The sequence below is a fragment of the Octopus bimaculoides genome, chromosome 2 (genome assembly GCF_046866305.1).
Source record: "Octopus bimaculoides isolate indiv1 chromosome 2, ASM4686630v1, whole genome shotgun sequence".
Taxonomy (NCBI): Eukaryota; Metazoa; Mollusca; class Cephalopoda; order Octopoda; family Octopodidae; genus Octopus; species Octopus bimaculoides.
In genome coordinates, this window is record NC_142929.1 from 125,931,765 (window position 1) to 125,937,623 (window position 5,859).

Consider the following 5,859-nt stretch of genomic DNA (forward strand, 5'->3'; position numbering starts at 1 on the left):
TCTGAATGCTTCCAAGAGAAAGGACTCTTCTAACAGCACCCAAGGGGCTTGGGTGACGGTGTTAAAGCTGGTGCCGGATTGCCTACTATCACCCTTGTAGGTCATTGCAGGGTTCGAATTCAGAAAAGAACGAATTGGTACCGTATTCATATGCCACAAGGTATCTGGTCTGGCATTCTTACAGTTCCACTAATCCATCACTCAAGATTGGTACTGCTTTTGTCGATCCTCAAAAGGAGAAACGACATAGTTGATCTCGTAAGGATTCGAATTCAGGGCGCGCGGAGAGTCGAAACAAAAACCACAGGGCATTCTGTTTGATACTCTAACGAACCTTCCGATTCGCCGTCTCAAATCACAGGTTTGCGCAGTCTGGTTGAGCAAGGGTTAATCAAAAACTTACACTCACACACACACACACATTCATACATACATGCGCGTACACAGCAGCAGGCGCAGTAACAACAACAATAACGTCGACGACGACGACAACAACAACAACAACAACAACAACAACAGCAACAGCGTATGCTTATTTTCTTTTATGAGCAATTACTTAAGATGTCAGCCGAAGTTATAAGAGGCTACTTCCGGTGGCGTTAACATTATTCTCTGAAATTTATGTAACACAGCACATATGACAACTAAGAGTTTACAGTGGACTTTATGAAACGCCCATTTATCATTAATAAGGCGAAGCTAAACTTTATGCGGGACTTAATCAATGCAATACAACACGACTCTCATATTGTTCTCTATTTTCCAGAGTGTTTTTTAACATGATGAATTAATCAGAGAAGAAAGGACAGCGGCCATGACCCCTTTTCTGGGCCTCAGGTACTGGCAGAGGAATAGGGGAATTTATCTTCTTACAAGAAGCCAAGCCCAAACGCTTGCGATAGTGTAGACTCCACTAAATGTATCCAAGGCTCAGGTAGTGATGTAAAACAAAGTAACGAATGAAATTTAGTACCGAAGAATAGGACGGCTCTTTTGACAGGCTTCCATACCATTTCTATCCACAAACGTTTTTTAAACAAGCTTTTGGTCGATTCAAGGGCTTTGGTACAAAATATGTGCTACATTACCGTACCATTTAACTGCGAAATTAAATTTCATGGTTATTCCACTAATGATGTTAAAATATTTACAATATAATAATAATAATAATAATAATAATAATAATAATAATAATAATAATAATAATAATAATAATAATAATAATAATAATAATAATAAATAAATAAATAAATAAACGAATAAATAAAATAAATAAAAAAAATAAAAAATAAAAAAATAAAACAAAATGAAAATAATAGAATTGATATTTTCTGCAAGTCATGTTACCTCAGTAAACCTGATAGGGCTCAGAAAATATTTTCAAACTTGACATTCCTAAAAAAAAGATAACATGTGCAGCTGGTCTCATGGTGTAATGGTTAGCACTCTGGACTTTGAATCCAGCGATCCGAGTTCAAATCTCGGTGAGACCTACCGGTTTTTTTTTTGTTCAGCCCATGCCTGTATAGAAATCAGACCGTAAATGATGAAGGTATTTTATGATGATTGGTATACAAAACGACTTTTGAGTGGATATATTTGATTTCCGCAGTAAAAAAAACTTAAAAGACCACATGTTCCCGAATGTCTATATTATCCAAAAAACTTCATCGTCATTTCATTGGAATTATCTCCCCTGATTGATGGCTCTTGTTTTAGATTTTCCCCATCCACCGAAATTTTTGGCCTTGTGCCAAAATTTGAAACCAATATTTTCAGGCGACAATATTTATTGTAATTTGGGGAAAGTTATAATTTACCCTACATTTTATCCTCTTGAGTGTTATATTTACCATGTCATAACTGTCCATGAAATTAATATTTGTATTATAACGGGAAAATTCAATATGATTTAATGTAAAGGTGACATGATTTTAGATATTCATATTGTGTCTCTTATTTTATAACGTGTATCTCGAATACATTTTTGTTTTTAATTTGATGCTCTGTATCTAGTGTTTCCTTGACAACTAGTTCTAAATGATAATTTGAAAGGGAGATATGATCCAGTATTTCTATTCTTTTGATTGACAGGGCAATTTGCGTGGGATGAAAGAAGTTGCTGTTGCTGCTCTTGTTGTTGTTACGGTTTAGTCCCACTTAAATCCTGATCGAACAGAACTATGATCAAAGACGTTCCAGGATATTTTTTTTTGTAAGGAATCCGGGGTTACATTATCCAGCGGATCCATTTCTAAAACAGTAGGATGTTATTTGCGGGAGATTTTGTGACTGTTTCTAGCAGATCGAATGACAACGTAGATGCTTCCTCGTTGGTTTGTATTTCTTCATTGATTTGACGGTTTGTGGTATTTAGTTACAGTTAATTTACAGTCGGAATTAAAACATAAATGGGATCAACTATATCTCCCCTCCTGGGTTGGTAAAATAAGTAGGCAATTCACTTGATAAAACTCCTGGTGTCATAAGTAACGACCTTTTTATTTTCGATCTTACACGAAACAATATGTCTGCTGCTTTTGTTAAATACCTCCCTGCATTTATATTTGTTGTCGATACACACCAGTGCTCTAGAGGTGCACTAATATATTATAAATGTTGATTTCAATTTTTGGCACAAGGCTAGAAATTTAGGGGGAGGGGGCAAGTCGATTACATCGACCTTAGTGCTCAACCAGTACTTATTTTATCGACTTCAAAAGGATAATAGGCAAAGACAATCTGAGCGGAATTTGAACTCAGAACGTTAAGACGAACGAAACGCCGATAAGTATTTTGCCCGACATGCTAACGATTCTGACAGCTTACCTCCTTTGTTTATTAATAAATATTGAAAACACTATATTGGACGAAAGAGTATCTATATTATCTGAAACTACCATATTCAGCTAGCATGTTAGAAGCAATAAATTGTGAATGAGCGTGGGAGAAAAACATCGTTGGCCAGTAGGAATATATTTTAATTACAGAGTTTAAGTTTCCTGTGTAACTATCACATTTGTTGATATTTCAAATGTTACGTAAAAGGAAGAAAGATAAGCAGGTAAACAAATATATTTTACTCTAAACTAAGAAGATTATATCAATTACTAGCGTTTATAGACATTCTTACATTTCAAATTGTTTCCAGCGTATTTTTTAGAAATACTACTGTCAGAGAAGGAATGATGTAATTACTTATAGAATGTAAATAACTCTAGTTAAGGAAATGGAATTGCAGGGAATACAGAAGTATGTTTATCTGTATGAAGAGTATAAACATTTTCAATCGGTCTACACTGTTGGTGCAGGATTAAGTGTAGCTTTTAGTTGGTTCGTTTAGAGTTATTTTTCTTATATTGACTGGCAATATGTTACATTCAAATTTCACAGTTGGGAAAACTTGATTCTGTGATCTTAATAACTTTCATCTAATATTTCAGAACAGGAAATGATCATCAAAGATTTCCACTTATCCGTCTATCCAGCCATTTTCTCCGCCCACTAATCCTATGAGGATCGTGGTGGCAGAGTCCTTAGATACCTCCGCCATAAGTTTCTTTCGGAAGCAACTGTCATAACACTTTCTGGATGGATTATCAAGCGTAACCTACAGAGACCATGAATATTATCCAGCCATTTCGTTCATGACTTACCTTTCAGTTTCCTGCTCATTGTTTCGCCTTGAAGAATCCATCGTGCGATTCTTTCTGGCGACATTCTAATCATATGTCTGTAGTACTGGAGCTGTGACTTCTCAATACAGAGAAGCTGCAGTTCGACCTGGAGTGACTCTCTGCAGCGCAACGTTTCTCAAGAGACCCTTCAGTGGAACCCATTTTATTATCCAATGAATATAACCCCTTAGTCAAAGTGTGGAAATACTACATCTTTATTTAATTTGGACAACCAAAAGTAAGATGATACGCAACTGTTACCAGTTTCTTCTTTTGGTATTTTCCTTTTATAGTTTCCACTGACAAAGTATTGATCGTATGTAACCAATAACAAGTCATAAGCTTCGAGTTATCAATTTACATCTGATGAGTTTTGAGTGATGAGTTTTGAGTGACTACAGAACGCTTTATCCTTACATTTTTTCTCACTATACTTTAAGAGTTCTGCTCTTTGCTGTATATTTATCTTTTAATCAATATTTGCTTCTGATATATTTAGCCTTTTCGTCTATAAATGTAGATTTACGTCTTTTGCATTCTTTTTATGAATACAAAACCCTTGTTATAACCTTATATTTATTCAATTTTTGTAAATCTCTATTGCAAATAGACATTTGGTGTTTATGCTAATTATTTCATTCTTGATAATGAGTTCATTTCTTTATATTAACCATATTTCTTAATATTGTCTTTCTGTCTTCCCCTTGCGAGATGAATTAATATTTCTCACTCCATAAATGTCTTATTTATGTAATTTAAAGTTACGTTTTCATTCCACTGTTTACTGAACGTAGTTTTAGAATATTTATTAAATTCCTTGCTTATATCAGTTGTTAATATAGTTGAGTTGGTATTTCTTGGCTGTTTGCATATGTGTGTCTGAGTGCAGATACATACATAAATACATACATACATTAATACATACATGCATGTATAAATAAAACATACATACATATGTACGTAGGTATATACGTACGTACGTATTTATGCGTGTATGTATGTATATGCACACACAATGTATGTTTTCTTTTAAATTTCACTTCAGTTTCAATAAGCCGCTGCAAGAGGAAACAAATGAATTTCTCTCTGGCTCTCATCGGTTGTCAAGTTTTATGTCATCCATGGACGAGAACTAACTTATTGATCTTTCACAATAACTGCTGTTGTATTGAATCCATTTTAGTAGGTCACCAACGTTGAACGTTTTAGTATCCATTTAATCTTTATTTTGTTGTTGTTTTTCTTTAGTGATTTTATTTTTAATACACACAGAGAGCAGCTCTGTGTCTCCGGATTACTTTGGTTTTGTATTTTTGTCTATTTTTTCTGTTAAAAGTACTCAATGTAATTTGTGTGCAGTGCCTTTTATTTCTGTTTTCTCTAAGTGGTATATTTTGAAAATTATGAGGTTTTAGTTCTGCATTTGTCTTCATCCAATTTAGCCTTTTATTTTAGGTCCATCATCCAGGCTATCTCGATTCCTACATCTTTATATTTGAAGAATTTCTTTTATATCCTTTAGATATGCATTATCACATAGAAAGGGTCATACTGCGATTAAGAGGAGCTTCCTTAAGATCTAGCACGAGTGACGGTCCATTCTTAATATGCACTTGTATTTCGGAGAATGATTTTTGGGTGAGGGCACCTAACTTTGGTACTCGGAGTGATCTTAGAACTGAGGAGATCCTTGATTGTCCCTTATTGGAAGCCTTTTTTTATGAGGACTATTATCACATATTCGTATGCTGCCGATATTTCTCACTTTACGTCGCCCCTAATCGTTTTTACTCATCTTATATCTGTGTAACCTTACACATTTTCTAACCAGTTCCCGCTATGTCCCTTTTCGTGTCAAATAAGTGAGATTATCATCATTGGCATTGCATCGGACTAAATAGCTCGAGGTATCTGTACCGGCTCTTAACATCCTGAGCTCAAATTCTACCGAATCAACTCTGCATTTCATCGTTGTGGGGTCGATAAAATAAAATACCTGTCTTGGGGGTCAATGTAATCGGCTGATTTGTTGTTGTTGCTCTTGGCACTCCGTCGCTTACGACGTCGAGGGTTCCAGTTAATACGATCAACGGAACTGCCTGCTCGTGAAATTAACGTGCAAGTGGCTGAGCACTCCACAGACACGTGTACCCTTAACGTAGTTCTCGGGGGATATTCAGCG

General features: G+C 35.3%; 1 non-coding gene across 1 annotated transcript; it reads left to right on the top strand.

Moving 5' to 3' along the window:
* Positions 1-1,421: 1,421 nt before the first annotated feature.
* On the top strand, positions 1,422-1,493 carry Trnaq-uug (transfer RNA glutamine (anticodon UUG)). Its single transcript has one exon. It is a non-coding gene; the product is annotated as a tRNA-Gln (tRNA).
* The last annotated feature ends 4,366 nt before the right edge of the window (positions 1,494-5,859 follow it).